The 19,178-nt window shown below is 33.3% G+C and overlaps 1 pseudogene; it reads left to right on the top strand.

Annotated features, from left to right (window-relative positions):
- The first annotated feature begins 1,792 nt into the window (after positions 1–1,792).
- On the top strand, positions 1,793–18,903 carry LOC120139244 (annotated as a pseudogene).
- Positions 18,904–19,178: the final 275 nt, after the last annotated feature.

The following is a 19,178-nucleotide window of genomic DNA, read 5'->3' as shown; positions in this document are numbered from 1 at the left end:
ATGGACTTTGAATTATTTTTGAAAGCTTTGAACAAATTCAATCAAGTCCAAAAACATTTTTGCCTTAATTTGTTATATCAAAATATTATAAAACATTGTTCAACAATCTCTCCCTTTTTATATAACAAAACATTTGAAAAATTATTTTGGCAAAACTTCTCCTTAATAAAATATTTAATGAAAAAGAGCAATATTTGGAAAATATTAAAGTTTCCCCTTTTTCATTCTTGAAATTGAATTTTTCAAACTCATACTTCTCTCCTTTTTATTATATAAAAAATAATTCAGCTTTAAAGTTCAAAAATAAAAATGGAGAGTAAGTGGTAAATTTTAGCATAAAATCATTTAAAAAACAAAGCTCCCCCTCAATAAAAGCATTCCAAACAAAAATTTGACTTTAAAAGCTTGACACTTAAAAGACATTAAATTTCAACAAAGATGAACAAATATGTTACTAGCACAAGAAATTCAAAATAGCAAAGTCTAAAATACTTTATGCAATACCAATTTTTGTATTTAAGTGCATGTGCATAAAGCTATCCAAAAATGTTATGCATTTGAAAAATTGATATCAATTGTTAGAGAGATATCATTTAAATAAATCACATGCATAAACATTAAGGTTAAAAATTAAAAATTGTAAAAATAAAACATTAAAACCAATTTTGACCAAAATTTATTACGATGAACAAACATTTATGAAAAATCATTAAAACTTTAGAAAATGTTCATCACAATTCTTTTTAAAATACATGAGATAGAAAACGTAAATCATTTAAAAATCAAAACTCATGTATGCTTAAACTAAATGAGCATCTAATTAATCAAAAACAAAAACATTGAGCTTAAAGGTTATATATTCCTTTTCAAGTGCGACTAGAGCATTTGAATAACTTCACTTTCATCACCATTGCTCCCACACACCTGCAAGAGACATTTATGTGGATTTTGGTATCCAAATTGCTTTAGATCATTGAACATTAGTTTCAATGCCCCTTGTTACCTTAGGAATCCACACTTGTTTATGTTCCTTGTGACCATGAGAATGATAATGTGAGCATTTTTTCATTATGAAATTAGATGAATTATTTAAAATAATTTCCTTTTCTTTTATTAAGCATTCAAGCTTAACCTTTAAATCAAAACTTTCTTTTTCAAAATTTTCAATTTTCATTTTTGAAAGCTCAAAATCCTTTTTCAAAATTTCATTTTGTTTTTCAAAATCAACTTTTGCTTTCAAAAGAAAATCATTTTCAACTTTAAGTTTTGAAATCATTTTCTTGTATTTAGAGTTCATGGTCTTAAACTCAAACAATAATTAATCACATGCATCTTGTAACTCATCAAAAGAATATGAATTGGATTCATTATAGTTAGAAGATACTTTGGGCTCTTCAAGAGCCATTAAGCACACTACCTTTGTTGGTTCTTCTTTCTTGTTTCCATGAATTTATTCTAGCTTATTCCAAAGCTCCTTGGCATTTGAACAAGAAGAAACTCCTTCATAGACATCAGGACCAAATGCACAAAACAACATATGCATGGCCTTAGCATTATGTTTAGCTTTCTTCTGTTCTTGGAAACTCCGCTCCTTCGTCTTCTTCTTTGAGAAGAGTAGCCATTCTCGATCATCTCACATGCATTAATATCATTGGATTATATGAATAGCTTCATTAATTTCTTCCAATGATGGTTGTTGGATCCATTAAAGTATGGAGGCTTGCCGATCGGTTGAGAGTCTTCCATGTAGAACGAGCCAGAGGTGGAATCCATCTTCTCAGTCGTGTTAGAAATGGATAGAGCTTTTTCAAGGATTGTCTCAAGGTTGTTAGACCTTCAAGTGAGTCAAACTCTGATACCAGTTGCTGGGATTTCGATGAATCTCAATTGAACAACCGAATAATGTGCCAAGAAGGGGTGAATTGGTGTTTTGAGTTTAAGGAGTAAGAAGTAAAAAGATGAGATAATTTGCATAAGGATTTATAGTGGTTCAAATTTTAAACCAAACCTTAGCTCCTCACTAAGGATTTTCTAACAAATTCACTAATTTGTTCTTTCTTTTTTCAGGATAAAGAGATAACCTTTACAACTCCTTAGCTTTTCAAAGACTAAGCTAGAACCAATCCCCTTTATAAAAGGAATAAGATGTAAACAATAAAAATATCTCAAAAGGAAGGTGTTTGCAAAGATTTAAGCTCATAAAAGCAAAACCTAAGGATATACAATTAAGCTCAAAACACAAATATTATAAGAGAAAGAAAATAAAGATTGAAAAGCTCTTCTCTTGTGTATGAATTCTTGGATAGGTGTTGGTAACCTTCTTCAAGTGTCCATAACTTTTTTTATATATTGGAATGAGTTTGTGGCTGTTTCTAGCCATTGGGGTTGTTTTGGAGCATTAGGGATTAATTTTTTGCAAAATAAAACTGTCCAGGACAGGGAGTATCTATACTCATTTAATGAGTATCGATACTACCTTTGTAATATTTAAATAAACTAGTCGTTAAAGACTGTTGGGGTTGACCAGTATCAATACTATGCTTTATGGTATCGATACCATTGTGTAAAGTAGTATCGATGCCCCTTTGAGTATCGGTATCGGTACCACATGAACAGTATCGATACTATTCATATAGTACCGATACTGTAAGAACAGTATCAGTACTACGTACTAAAAAACTTTTTTGTGCTCAAATTCTAATTTAATGGACTTTGAATTATTTTTGAAAGCTTTGAACAAATTCAATCAAGTTCAAAAACATTTTTTCCTTAATTTGTTATATCAAAATATTATAAAACATGGTTCAAGAAATATGTTTTATAGAAATATGTGTTAGTGAGAAAAATATTATAAAACATTTTTGCCTTAATTTGTTTAGATGCAAACTTTCAAGCTCAAATTTAAGAGGACTCATATACACCAAAACAATAAGAAGAGGGTAAAAAGAGTGGTTTACATCTTCGTCTTCGACAATCTATTTTTCTTTATTTTTTTAATTATAAGTCATATGTGCATGTTTTATTATTAAAATAAGTTACGTGAGCATCCAGTTACTGAGTAAACGATTAAATGACTAAAAAATTTTAATGTCTAAAGTTTAGTGAACAAACTGAAAAAATTGAAAGTAAAGTTCAGTGACTAAGTTTGTAATTTACCCTCGTGAATTTTTGAAGAAATTGGATATAGAGAGCTAAAGCATGGGGTTTGCCATTAGGCTGAATATTATGCAAGTTAATAATCCATCCTATAATATCAAACTTTGATCAACAATAGGCCTATAGTTGATTCCGATGGTGAAAATAAAGTCCATGGTATTAGGAGTGCAAAACTCGACTCGACTAAAAAATACTTTTTTAAAATTTCGAGTTATTCGAGTCAACTCAAATTATTAATTTGGTTTTCAAATTTGAGTCGAGTTGAAATTTGAAAATTTTGAGTTACTTGAAAAATAAAAAATTTGACAATGTATTTTGACAGTTTTACGATTTAGTATCTGATTTCATTATTCCTTCAATTCCTCCTTAATTTTAAGTCTATTTTTAATCAAATTTTGACCACATGCTTCTAAACAATCTTAGAATACACATGTACTTTCAATTCTCTTTTCAATAACAAGTTTTCTATTTTATGATTTAGTCCCTCAATTTTTCATAATTTCCTTATTTTTTAATTCATCCTTTATTTTAAGTTCCTTTTTTTTACCAAATTTGAATGGCATGCTCATGTATCATTATAGAATACCTATGTCACTTCAATTCTTTTATTTTTCTAAATATATACTCTCTTTTTTATTTTAACCCTTAACATTGCATTTTATTCAATTTGGTCTTTTGAATGCAATGGTTTACAAATTCTTTCTTCCTGTCAATTCTTTGACCATTTTGCACCCACATCAATATTTTACCCTAAAATATTACATATGAGTACCTAAACTATCAGTTTTTGTCCATTTTATTACCTAAACTTTCCAAAAAAAATTAAAACATTACCTAAAGTTTAGTTTTTATTTCATTTTAGTAGCTACCGTTAAAAAATTAACGCATTTAGTACCTAAACTATAATCTTTGGTTTGTTTTAGTTCCTAAACTTTCAATTTCCCCCTGTAAATTAATGTTAAATTTTGCAAATGGGTACTAAAATGAAACAAAAACTAAACTTTAGGTATGATTTTGAAAAATTGAAAGTTTAGGTACTAAAACAAACCAGAACTGATAGTTTAGGTACTAAACATGTAATTTACCCTAAAGAAAAATATAATATTGTGAATATATTTTATAATTTTGGATTGTATTTGATATATTAAATAACATTACAATGTGAAAAGAATATGGAATATATATATCTTATATGGTTAGAAAAAGTTGAAAAATTAGAAGCAATCCTTACCATAATATTATAAATAATTAGAATAAAATTAGAATAACTTGACTCAAAATTTTAAACTAAACTCGACTCGAAAATTTTTCAAGTTAAGTTTAAGTCAGGATAAACTTAGAGGCAAAGTTGGGAACCAAAGTTAAATGATACTGGCCTGTGAAAGCTCTTGAGTGGGCTGACGATGCCGATGAAGATGGCGATATTAGGATGGCTAGGTCTGCTGCTTTAGAAAAAGCTTTTACTAGTCATGAATATCCAGGTATTGTTTTTGTGGACACTTCTTTTCGTCCGGGCAAAAAGATATATATATATATATATATATATTATATTTATTATTATTATTATTATTATATTAATATTAATAATTTTGATTGCAGACCCACAAAACAAAGGCCTAGATACAAACACCTAGGACCCAAGTCAACTACCCAATAGCAACTCGACCCGAATAGACCCGAACCGGCCCAAAAAAGATCCAACCTGATAATATTAGGGTTTTTAAACCCTAAATCTAACAGCCGCCAACAACGTCTAAGCCGTTGTTGCCAAACATTCTAGCCTCATCCATCAACTCCATCCCCGAAATTCTCGGCACTAAAGAAATAACCAAGTCAACAAGGATAGTTTTCTCAGTTCGAATAGAACTCTAAACCAAAACATTTCAGTCCAAGTGGGACTCTAAATCTGTCTAAAATAGCCAATCACTAGGCTATTTAAACGCATGTAAATCAACAAACAAGGGGTATTTGAATAAAAAAAAACAAAGGGAAGACTCAAACGAAAGCCAGAAAAATACAGTAAAAGAAAAGAAAACTGAAAGGAAAGAAGCCTTACCCTGATCGGAGCTCATCGGAGGAAAGCCAAACGGTCGCCGGATTTTGGTTTTTTTCGAAGGAAATAACCTAGATCTAGAGGGTTCGGGTTAATTTTAGGCTAATAGACTTTGGTTTTCGCGTAGAGGTGGCTGAGGAGAACGTTTTGAGCTAACACGCTCTTTCTCCGTTCCCGCCGCAAACCTCGTCGTCCTCCCCCCGATATGGGGATTTGAGAGAGTTCACAAAACTCTCTCTTTCCTCTAGTTTTTTAGGAAAGGGAAAATGAGAATAAAATGAAATCAAAAGCCTTATTTTAGGCTTAAATTGAGGAGCCAAAACTACGTCGTTTTGGCCCATCTCTTTCTCCGTGTTTTTGTATGCTTGGGGGATAATCGCATTTTAGGTCCCTCATTTATATAATCTGTTTATTTCAGTCATGAAATGATATGGGTTATTTTACGTTCAATCCTCTCTATTTTGCATAGGTTTTATTTTAGCCACTTTTTATATATAATATTAGTTATTTTAGTTTATTTATAGGTTCTGTCCTCATTAAATATTATTACTTATTATTTGGCCATATCATTTTATGCGAGTTTATTTTGGTCGCTGTAAATTATATATTTTGATTTATTTTGATCTTTTAGCATGTACCTTTGAATATTTGTATTTTAGTCCTGTTATAGATTATTTTCGTTTATGGTGCCTGTATTTTCGATGTTTGCGATTTGGGCTCTGATTTGTTTTGTAATTATTGTTTAGTCATATTTAGTTCATGTTAATGTCAGTTTAGACCCTTAAATTCCATTTTTGATATTTTAGTCCTTTAACTTTTAGTTTTTACTATTTGGATCCTTTACATTTTTAGTTATTTATTTATTTGTTTTATGTATATATATTTTTATTTTATTTTAATTATCATATTTTTTTATTTCTTTTCGCATTTATATATATATATATATATATTGTTTTTACCCTCTTCTATTTTTTAAAGACTGAACATTTTTTTCATTTTTTTTCTTCTTAACATTTTTATTTTTATCTTCTCAATCTATTTATTTATTTTTTTCTCTCTTTAATTTATTTAATATTTATTTTTTAATATAGCCTTCTTTGACCTTTTAGGGGTAATTTCAATCGATCAAAGGTAATTAATTCGAATCGAATTTTTTATTTTTTTTAAAATTTTTGCTATTAAGAGAACCGAAAAATGAATTGGTACTGAAAGGGCAGTACAAGGGTGTTAATCCTTCCTTGACTATAACCGACTCCCGAACTCGACACATTTCTGGTAAAACGTAGATCAGGTAAGATGGTGTTCGATCTACCTAAATATCATTTTAAAACAATCGTGGTGACTCTAACATTTTTTTTCAAGTCGAAGCCCAATTCCGAGCCCACCCGAAAGACGACTGCTATAACTTGGTGACTCTACTGGGGACAGGTAAATGGGTTGGCTGAAATTAATTTCCGATTGTCTTTTGAGCGAAAATTACAAGTTTAAATTTTAATCTATTTATTTGATTCTTATTGTTTAACTTTGATTATTTTCTTTTTCAAATAAATAGTTGTACTGACGTTTTTTTCAATGATTTCATATTTTTGAAAAAGTTTTCATCTGGCTGTATACCCGAGCTCCGAACCCTTTTAAATGGGGGTGAAAGCGATGCCTTTGTGAGAATTTATTCTCTGCATATGTCTAGCAAGTAACCTTCAGGATTCTTATACCTTATGTCTTCGTGTGAATTTATTCACCGTACGGTCATAAGGGAATGTATCCTCTCGAGTTTAACTTAGTCTACATGAGCTTGTAATGGGCTTAGGACTAATGGTCTGGAAATCCCAAGGGGGAACCAGCAAGTAGAACTCGAGTACCTTTTTAAAACCTAAACCGCGAGAGTACAGTGAATTAGAGCCCACCCTAAAACCTCATTTCAAACCCTAGGTTGCTTCGATATTATTTCATGCTTTATTTTATGTTCAAAGCATGTAAACTAGAAATTTATGTGGTTAGGATTGGTTCAGAATTAACATGTGGGATAGAGATCATGTCCGGGTAGGAATAATAAGCATGTGGGGTAGATATCATGTGGGGTAGGACTTTTTATTTTTATTATTGTTTTGATTTACCTCACTCACTCTTTTCATTTTTTTTCATTTTTTTACATCATTCAAAAGAGGTGTTGATCCACAAAAAACGTTCTTGTTAAACATAAATAATTTGCATTAATGAACAAAGGGGTTATAATATAAGAGATGAAAAGCTCATAAGTCCAGCTATGGTTAGAAATGACTCAAAATAGACCGGGTTTACACCAAGCAAGTCAAAAGTTAACTTTTCCAAAACGGGTTGGCAAAGGTTGCAGGGATAAGACGAGAAAAAGGTTATTGACCTGGAAAGTCCCTTCAAAGGCAACAAAAACAAGATGGCAAAACAATAGCTGAAATTGGATGCCATTGTTGACAAATTTAAGAAGCAAGTAGATAAACTTCGGATAGTTTCAATCGATGGAGGTTTCCAATCGTTTTCATTGGAAGCAGGCTCAGCAGAGGGTGAAAGCCGAAGATGCAGTCATTCAAGACTTTTTGGAACAAGCAGCTCGTCACAATTTAGCTAGAGAAGTCGGAACGATTCGACAGGGTACTCAACCGATGACAGAAAAAGGCGGAAGATGAACCAACTTGTCAGAAGCTGTTCGGAGCTATACCTTTAAAATGTTTTTTGTCTCCTAAGAAATAACATTTTTGTCCCCAATAAGGATTATTTATAATAACAAATATATTTTTGGATCAATGCCTCGAACATTTCATGCATCATGCATTCTTGTATATTTCGCTTTATTTTTCTTTTTTTCCTCATTACATTCACATTAACTAACAAGCAATGTCTCATATAAAAGGATCAAACTCTGGATACACCACTCAAAGAAAAAGAAATTAAAAGAGATGCTTTGAAAATTACTTGAACCGTGTCTGTAAAAAGATCCAAAAGCGATGAATGAGATACTAGCACGTGTTGGTAGGATTGAGGAAATTCAAGAGCAAATCGTAAAAACTCAACAGACATGATCGATAAAGCAAGAAGATTTCAGGATGAATCAAGAGAACAAATGACCAAGTTAATGGACATAGTGAATGTTGTGATCCATGGAGAGAAGCCACTAGTGGATAGAACTATAAATACTGGTGCTGAAACTGGAATGACAGTGGCAAGATAACCTGTTAAGGAGCTAGATATTTCAAGACAGCTCAAAAAATAAAATGTGGTTGTAGAAGGTTCCACTGGGCCAACAATGAAGGAAGATCTAATGAGGGATACATTTTCCCTTGTGAGAGATAAGCTTTACTCAAAGAAGGGGGTCATAGAAGAGGATCAAATGTTGACTAAGAAAGCTAAGAAAGATCAACCTCTCATGATTAGAGGTTCTAACCCTTTACAATCATCAAGTCAGGACACTCAAGGTCTATCTATAAAGTGATTACCAAGTAGTCTCTCGTCATGGGAACTAGATGAGAAGAAAAATAAAGTACAGGGCTTTCAGTTCCCTTTATTCCATTTTCACTTGAAAAGCTACATTCAAAAATGCTCACAGCCGGATTGGTTACAGCGGAATAAGTCTAACCACACTGGCCCCCGATTGAGAAATTGACCTATAAAGAGATTCCTTGGATAAATCAAGATAGAACCATAAATTATTCAATTAAGGTTCCTAGCAACCTTGAGTATCCTTTAGAAAAAACAATTCAGGGGCATAAAGTAGAAGAGAAAGGGATCAAGGTCCAAAACTCGAAAGTCGTTGCTTCAACAAAGAATTACTGTGAAGAACGTAAGGTGTAAAAGGATGAAAATCCAAGTAGAAGGGCTTCTATGAATGTAATTCGAGAATGACCTGTGGGTTTGAGAATAGATAGGGTAGATGCAGCCAGGAAGACACCTCAAATTGTTTCAGCAGAGGATTCCTGCTAAAAACATAAGGTGCAAGAGGATAGGAAAGGAAATCCAAGCAAAAAAGCTTCCATGAATGTAGTTTGAGACTCGCCCGTGGGTTTAAGAATCAGTCAGACAGACAAAGCTTTGTAAACGCCTCAAACACCTATATCAGATTTCCTGAAGGCAAGAGGGATTTTGGGCAGCCTAGAAGGCCTGACGAACATTACGCCAGTCACAGCTACAATATGCGTTCAGGAACCAACCAAAACTATCACCACCAAGGAAAATCATTTCGGATCTAAGTTTGAGCCCAATTTCCAACCAGGAAAAAAAGTTGATAAATCACATGGAAGTGGGATTTTCCCAAGAAGCTACTCAGGAGGAAACAAAAATTTTTGCATTTGATGGTACATCAAAAAGAGCCCCGACAAGTGAAACGATTGAGAAATAGAGAGCCACTGCATATGAAGGCCCTAATCCAACTAGTGGGGCATCCAAAAGAGGCCTTATTCCATTTCGTGGCATCCTGTTTGAATTTTGTTTTTTTATTTAATCATTCTCATATTTCTTTTTGTAACTTGTTTTTGAACTTTCTTTTTATGAGGATATTTAAATGAATTTATACTGAGATTTAATCAATTTTACAACTGGAAATTCTTTGAATATCAACTGAATTTAAAAACAAAACTCTGCAAATGGTCAGAGTTAGAGATCTTTGACAAAGTGACAAGATAAAAATTGGTAAAATAACGACCTTTGATTTCCCCCCAAAAGAGACACTCGAACACCATATCCTTCTCTTGCAAATATCGATATAACCTTCTCCTCTCATAGGGGAATGAAAAAGACTTGATATTAGGTATACATAGGAACAGAAATATGGGGAATCTATTGTGTATGACATTACTATATTTTTATTGAGGACGTTGAGTGATGATAATGATCTTCACGGATGGAATAGTCGAGTAGGTGAATCTAGTTAAGGTCTGTTGCTTTGAAATTTAACTCTAAAGATGGGATTTCTTGACTTTCAACAACACCTAGACTATAACAGGTTCTTCTTGACAAACTTAAGAAATTGAATCCGTATACCCATATTATAATATTATATATATTCAATAAATCTTGAACTGTCCCTCTAGAGACATTGGTTAAACGCCCCAGCTTTATGGATAAGATTCAGCTAGCCTGATAAAGGTGATTATAATATCTATAAAGCTTGAGTTATCCCTCTAAGGCAATTGGTTAAATGCCCCAGCTTTATGGATAAGATTCAGCTAACCTGATAAAGGTGTTTATATATTGAGCTGTCCCTCTAGAGCAATTGGTTAAACGCCCCGACTTTATGGATTCAGCTAGCCAGACAATGGCAAATTTATCTAAATAAGGAGTTTCAGTAAAAATGGACTAAGGGAGTTAAGAAACACCTGTTATAGTCAATTTCACATGAGCACTCAGGAATTTCATTTTTAGACCGATATTTCTACATTGCCTTTGTTAGAGAAGTCTACAAAGCTTGAACAAATGGAAGATTTTAGAGGACCGAAATAGAGGGTCTAGTAATTAATTATACTAGTTGCGTCATTTTATCCGCATCCGAGTAAAATGCCAAGCCAAGGAAAAGAGGCATGTTGCGATGACATTCTGGTGGCCAAAATCTTAGAAAATAAAAGGCATACCTAAAACCAACTCATCAATTTGGATATTTGTCAAAGAGCTATAACTCTGAAAGCATTAAAGAGCTATTAATTCTTTTGATTTCTTTGAGTACATGTTTATGATTTGATTTGATTATGAGCCCAAACTTTTTTCCTATCCTTTTTTCCTCCAAAAATAAAAGAATAGAGAAAAACATTTTCAAACAGGACAGTCTCAAATGTGAAAAGTCCTGAAAGCAGTTGAGACTCATTTTGCCTCTATAGAAGAAAGAAAAAACAATGCTAAATTTCGAGCATTTCACATTCTTGAAAGTAATCAGTCCGAGTGATCAGATAGAACTTGTAACACTCCATTGCGACATTGTCAGTAACCCGAGAAGAAAATGGGGTATGATCGATTCTAAGGACCAGATCGGCAGACAAAGAACGAGGCTCCATCCAGGAGAGAAAACAGAACTAATTCATGTTGCATGCATCTTAGACATACTTAAGAGCCTCAGATTTATCATTTTAACATACATAACTTCTTGCAGCTTTTAGTGTCAAGTTTCAACTTCAAGACGAAAGATACTCGATTCAAAAGCACATTTAAAAATTGATGGAGGTTACTTAACTCAACAGTGAAGAGCTACACCTCAACTAATTTGACCAATTGAAAGATCGACAGATTTTAGAACCAATTTTAGACGGGTTCGAGAGTCAATCAAGAATAAATTCAGTTCAACTTAACTCAATGACGAGTGGCTAGTCTCTAGTTAACATTTTCAAGCCAGATTTCAAATCCACGACGGATGATATCCGATTGAAAGCATTTTTCACTAGGCTTTCCCGTGAAGGGGAGTCATCTAAAGATTTATGATTAGCTTGGACCTGCGAAGGGGGCGCCATCCTTCATTTAGAGGAATTTTACAGTACAACTTAAGTCGAGAAAAGCTGTCAGTCAACAAATAACTTTCCAGTTTCATTCAAAGCCAATTTCAACTTCACAACGAAAGATATTGGACTCGAAAAATGAAACTTACATAAGATTGGATTTCAACTTCACAGCAGGATGTCCAATTCAAAGCTCAACTTAACACCGAAGAAGCGTCTGTCAACAAACAACTTTCCAATTTTATTCAGAGTTAATTTCAACTTCACAGCGAAGGATGTTAGACTCGAAATGACGCAACCTGCACAAGATTTAATTTCAACTTCGCAACGAAGGATATTCAATTCGAAGCCAATTTGGTAAAGCAATACTTGGATTTCAACTTCACAACGAAGGATATCCAACTCAAAGCTCAACTTCACGACGAGGGAGCCATCCACGATTTCAACTTCATGATGAAGAATATCATGCCCTAGTAGATTGACTTAGATTCACAGCAAATGAGTCATCTGCAATAACAGAGGGTTATCTCCCAGCCTATTACAACATAGCTCAAGGAGAAAAGGGCTATCTGTCAATAAAGACCTTCGAGTTCGATTACATTCAGCTCAAAGGCATATCAAATTCACAGCATAGCTCAAGGCGAGAAGGGTTATGTGTCAACAAAGACCTTTGAGCTCGATTACATTCAGCTCAAAGGCATATCAAATTACAGTATAGCTCAAGGCGATAAGGGCTATCTGTCAACAAAGACCTTCGAGCTCGATTACATTCAGCTAAAATGCATATCAAATTTGCGGAATAACTCAAGGCGAGAAGGGTTATCTGTTAACCAAGACCTTTGAGTTCGATTACATTCAGCTCAAAGGAATATCAAATTTACAACATAACTCAAGTAAAGAAGGGTTATCTGTCAACCAAGACCTTCGAGTTCGATTACATTCATCTCAAAGGCATATCAAATTTACATCATAACTCAAAGCGAGAAGGGCTATATGTCAACCAAGACCTTCGAGTTTGATTACATTCAGCTCAAAGACATATCAAATTTACAGCATAACTTAAAGCGAAAAGGGTTATCTGTCAATAAAGACCTTCGAGTTCGATTATAATGTCAAATTTATATCATAGCTCAAGGCGAGAAGGGCTATCTGTTAACAAATACCTTCGAGTTCGATTCTATTCAGCTCAAGGGTATGTCAAATTTATAGCTTAGCTTAAGTCGAGAAAAAATATATGTAAGTAAGAAACTGTCGAGTTCGATTCCATTCAGCTCGATGACACATCAACTACATGATAGCATCGAGAAACTACTTTCTGGTTGAAGCTGAGGTTTTCAAGTCAAGAAGAAGATTTGGGGCAATCTCTCAGCTTAGTACAACATAACTCAAGGCGAGAAGGGTTATCGGTCAATGAAAACTTTCGAGTTCGAATCCATTCAGCTTGATGATGTATCGACTACTTTCCGAATAAAGTTTAATCCGAGGTCTTTAAGTTGAGAAGAAGACCTGGGTTAGCTGTGCTTTAGTGACAAGAAACCATTTTCCAGTAGCATAGCTTAAGTCGAGAAAAGCTATATGTCAATGAAGATTTTTTAGTTCGATTTCGTTCAGCTAGAGGTCTATCAACTATATGGTAGAATCAAGAAACTATTTTCCTGACGAATTTTCAAACTAAGGTTTTAAACCGAGAAGAAGACCGAAGTTGACTATAATTTGGCAACGAGAAGTCACATTCCGATTCAAATTTCGAACTACGGCTTCAATTTAACATCGTTTCAAGACGGACTCGACTTCGCGATGGAGGAGTCATCCGTAACTCAATTTGACAGGGAGTTATTCTTACTTGCAATATCAGAGTTAATTTCAACTCCACAAAGGAGGATATTAGACTCAGGGACTCCTTAATATCGATCGAAAATTTGTGTCATTTTATCTTTTTCCTATTTTTCATTACACGAAAAAGGACAAAAAGGGGCAGTTGTGGACACTTATCTTCGTTCGGGCAAAAAGAATATATATATATACATATATATATTTATTTATTATTATTATTATTATTATTATATTAATATTATTAATTTTGATTGCAGGCCCACAAAACAAGCCCAGATACAAACACCTAGGACCCGAGTCATCTACCCAGCAACAACCTGACCCAAATCGGCCCGAAAAAGATCCGACCTGATAGTATTAGGGTTTTTAAACCCTAAATTCAACAGCCACCAACAACGTCTAAGCCGCCGCCGCCAAATATTCCAACTGCATCCACAACTACATCCCCGAAATTCTCGACACTAAAGAAACAACCAAGTCAGCAAGAATAGTTTTTTAGTTCGAATAGAACTCTAAACCAAAACATTTGAGTTCAAGTAGGATTCTAAATCTGTCTAAAACTAACCAATCACTAGGCTATTTAAATGCATGAAAATCAACAAGAAAGGGGGTATTTGAATCGAAAAAACGGAGGGGAAGACTCGAACGAAAGCCGAAAAAATACAGCAAAAGAAAAAAACCGAAAGGAAAGAAGCCTTATCTTGATCGAAGCTCGTCGGAGGAAAGCCAAACGGTCGCCGAATTTTCATTTTTTCGAAGGTAATAACCTAGATCTAGAGGGTTCGGGTTATTTTTAGGCTAATAGACTTTGGTTTTCACATAGAGGTGGCTGAGGAGAACGTTTTGAGCTAATTTGCTTTTTCTCCGATCGCCAGTCACCGTTCGCCGCCACTAGTCGTCGCAAGCCTTGTCGTCCCCCCTCCCCGATGAGGGGATTTGAGAGAGTTCACAAAACTCTCTCTTTCCTCTGGTGTTTTAAGAAAGGGAAAATGGGAATAAAATGAAATCAAAAACCTTATTTTAGGCTTAAATTGAGGAGCCAAAACTACGTCGTTTTGGCCCCTCTTTCTCCGTATTTTTGCATGCTTGGGGGATAATCGTATTTCAGGTCCCTCATTTATGTAATTTGTTTATTTCAATCATGAAATGATATGGGTTATTTTACGTTCAATCCTCTCTATTTTGCATAGGTTTTATTTTAGTCACTTTTTATATATAATATTAATTATTTTAGTTTATTTACAGGTTCGATCCTCATTAAATATTATTACTTATTATTTGGCCATATTATTTTATATGCGTTTATTTTGGTCACTGTAAATTATATATTTTGATTTATTTTGATCTTTTAGCATGTACTTTTGAATATTTGTATTTTAGTCCTAGTTATAGATTATTTTCATTTATGGTGCCTGTATTATTCGATGTTTGCGATTTGGGCTCTGATTTGTTTTGTAATTACGTTTTGTCATATTTAGTTCCTGTTAATGTCAATTTCGACCCTTAAATTTCTATTTTTGATATTTTAGTCCTTTAACTTTTTGTTTTTTCTATTTGGATCCTTGACATTTTTATTTATTTATTTGTTTGTTTGTTTTATATATATATATTTTTTTGTTTTCTTTTAATTTTAATATTTTTATTTCTTTTCGCATTATATATATATATTTTTGTTTTTACAGTCTTCTATTTTTTAAAGACTGAACATTTTTCTTCATTTTTATTTTTAGTTTTAGTTTTTTTCTTCTTAAATTTTTATTTTTATCTTTTCAATCTATTTATTTATTGTTTTCTCTCTTCAATTTATTTAATATTTATTTTTCAATTAACCTTCTTTGACATTTTAGGGTAATTTCAATTGATCAAAGGTAATTAATCCGAATCGAATTTTTAATTTTTAATTTTTCGCTATTAAGACAACCGACAAATTAATTGTTACCGAAATGGAAGTACAAGGGTGCTAATCCTTCCTTGATTGTAACCAACTCTCGAACCTGACACATTTACGGTAAAACGTGGATCATGTAAGATGGTGTCCGATCTACCTAAATATCATTCTAAAATGATTGGTGGCGACTCTAACATTTTTTTTCAAGTCTAAGTCCAATTCCGAGCCCACCTGAAAGACGGTCGCGACAGTTTTAAAAGACGATCCTAGGTTACGTCGTTTGGCTGAGAGTAGAGTTGATAATAGAGATGAATTAGAGCTGATCATAGACGTATTAGGCAAGCTGAGATTGTCTCTACGGAGGAGGAGAATCGAAGAATGAAGGGGCCGATGCCAAGGAAGTAGATAAGGATGCCTTGGAGGAGAGAAGAAAGAGGATAAGGGAGAAGCTGCTAGAGAGGAAACAAGAGGAAACTCCATTGTTGGAGGAGCAAGAGGAAGAGGAAGAGGAAGTGGAAGAAGAAGAGGAGGAAGAGTCGGAGTATGAGACAGATTCAGAAGAGGAACATATGGGAATTGCAATGGCTAAGGCAGTTTTTGTACCGAAATCCGAGAGAGAGACAATAGGCGAGCGTAAAAGGATGGAGGCTAAAGAACAGGCTACGAAGGAGGCCGAGAAGAGGAAGTTGAAACATAGGAAGATTGAGACAAGGCAGCTCATGGTTAGAAGATTAGGGAGGATGTTGAGATATAGAAAAACATAGAACTGGAGGTGAACATAGAAGATGTTGATACTGATGACGAGATTAATGAAGTCGAGGAGTATGAAGCTTGGAAAGCGAGAGAGATTGCTAGGATTAAGAGAGATGGATAGGAAAGGGAAACAATGATAAATGAGAGGGAGGAGATTGAGAAGGTTAGAATATGAAAAAGGAAGAGAGACGAGAATAGGAGAGGAGGATTCCGAAACCTGCTCCACCTCTTAAAAAGAAGTGGAAGTTTATGCAGAAATAATACCACAAGGGTGGCTTTTTCCAGACAGATGCTGATGATCCTGCTACAACTACTGGAGCCCACAATATTTATCACCACGACTTCTCTGACAGGTGACGACAAGATGGACAAGACTGTATTGCCCAAGGTCATGCAAGTCAAGCATTTCGGTCGTAGTGGCAGAACCAAATGGACTCATCTTGTTAACGAGGATACAATTGATTGGAACAATCTGTATGTTCTTAATAAATCTCATCCCTATGAAATTATGCTTTTAGCTCTCAGATTCTAACTTTGTAATAAGTTCCATTCTATATATTTTGGATTTGCATAAGCATTTTATATCAACTGAAGAATTCAATTAGTATAAATAATATCAATAAGTATAAGTTATGGCCAGGGTCATTGCTAGATTTTCGGGGGCCCTATACAAATTGTTATAAGAGGCCCTATTTTTTAGATATATTCACTTTTGAGGCAATAATAGTGGCATGTTTTTGTAAAAACGTCGCAATAGGTCCATCTATGTTGGTGTTTATTGGAAAAATGCCACTATATATATACTTTTTGGGGCATTTTTTGGGTTGTACGCAATAGGTCCATCTATAGTGGCGTTTATTGGAAAAACACCACTATATATATACTTTTTTGGGGTCATATTTTTTGGGGGCCCTGCGCGGTCGCGCAGTTCGCGCCGCCCCAGCCACACCCTTGGTTATAGCTTAAAGGATGAAATATTAACTTTTAGTAAGTAAAACTTGTTTTTTCTGAGGCAAATCGACGAAAATTAAGCGGAACTTGTATTATATTTGGTGGTTTCTTTGGGCTTCAATACCCATATCTGTTACTAGTGGGTAAAACAAGCAAGGAAAAAAGTTTTTTATTTGCTGGTTTATTGAGTGAAAATCTAACAGAAAATTCCTAGAAGCATTATATTTACTTATTTTTATTTGCAATTTTATTACTTTATCAGTATGTTGGTGGGTATTAATAAACTCTTATTGGACTTTTTTGTGCTTCATAGTAGTGGAACTTCTTGCCTCAAATTGTTCCATTTCAATGATGGTAGGGAGAACATGCTTGGAGTAGATTTTCTTAGTTTCTTTCATGGATCATCTTAAACGAAATCGAAATACCTTAAATAATATATTTAGTGAAAAAGAATGATTTTCAGAGGAAGTTTCTAGGTAGATAATGAATCTGCTTATTTTCGATGAGATCTTTTATTTGAAGAACTTATTCTCTAAAGGGACCTTAAGTTTTTATTTAGTTGGATGTAGATTTAAACCCCAAATATAAGATCTCTGAATATTTGTTGTGCTGGTAATATTTTTTTGTATGACCACTAGGTATAAACACCTTGGTTTTAAAAGGCACGAGGCATAACTAGGCACTAAAGATGACGCCCGCCTAGAATGAGGCAAGGTGAGATATAAGAGGTGCACGCCTCTGGGCTTTAGGCACTGGGCACAACGTCGTTACGCCTTTCAGATTTTTTTTTATAAAGATATTAATAGGAAGTAGAACAAATTAAAGAAGAAAGAATAAAAAAATAATTGCAATAGTAAAAAAAAGGAAGAAGACGAATGAAGAAGACTAGAAAACTCTTTATTTTATCATATTTTCTCATTTCTTAACACTAATATTTGACTTTTTAACAAGCCCAACCCTATAGCCCAAATTTATAGTCCAACTCTATTGTTTATTTATTTATAACAAACCATTATAACTTCTTTCACCCTTTGTCTGCTTTTAACCCAAAATATATGTATGTTTTTAGAAATTTAGTTATTTAATACTACATAATTAATTTTAATTTTAAAATAATAAAATATTGAATTAAATACTAATTACTTAATAAATTTTATTAGATATCAAAATAAACTTTTTATAATAATTACAAATTTTAAATTGATAAAAAAATAAATTTGTATCATTTAAAAATAAATGAAATAATAGTTTTAAATATTAAAAACATTAAGTATAAATCAATAATAGTGTAGATTTTGGTGAAGAGGATTGAAATATGTTTATAAAAACAAAGAAAATAATAGTTTTAAATATTAAAAACTCTAAGTATATATTTATAAAAAAAACTAAATCAATACATTGCAAACAAGTATTTTAGGAGTTAATCAGTGGGTAACGATATAAATAAACTCATGCAATTAATTTATAAACTTTTTAGAATGGATATGTTTATAATATCGTTTTAAGTATAAAATATGTTCCGTAACTAATTTATAGGTTTTTTAGTATAAAAGTGTGTCTCGTCTACAGAAGGCACGCGCCTACATCTTACGCCTAGACTCCGGAGACCTTTTGCGCCTAGGGGTACCTTGCACCATTTAAAACCAAGATAAACACAACTATGTTCTGAAGACCTTGCCTATATTGTTATTGTTTGGCTTTTGTGCAGATGAACGTAAAACGATCCCCATCGGGAAAAGTATAATGCAAAAATGGCAGCGGTGAATGTACCTATAGCAAAACCAAAAGGAAGCAAGAAGTTGAAGGACTGGGAAACAAAATAAATCATACTTTCTATTGAAACACGTGTGTAAAAAATACTCATTTTTTGCTCAAAATACTTAGTACAATACTTTATTTATATATTTCAATTACAACAATTGGTTTACTAACTAATTGCTAACTAACTACTAACTAACAAACTTTCTAAAGTACTTCTCAACACTCCCCGTCAAGTTGGTAGTCTGAAGATATCCTTGACTCCCAACTTGGAAATTAAATATTCATGATGTTGTGCTCCCAAAGCCTTGGTCAAAACGTCAGCCAACTGATATACTGA

The sequence above is a fragment of the Hibiscus syriacus genome, unplaced genomic scaffold (genome assembly GCF_006381635.1).
Source record: "Hibiscus syriacus cultivar Baekdansim isolate YM2019G1 unplaced genomic scaffold, ASM638163v2 tig00110733_pilon, whole genome shotgun sequence".
NCBI classification, from domain to species: Eukaryota; Viridiplantae; Streptophyta; class Magnoliopsida; order Malvales; family Malvaceae; genus Hibiscus; species Hibiscus syriacus.
Note: the sequence above shows the minus strand (reverse complement) of the source record. Positions and strands in the feature narration are given on the sequence as shown.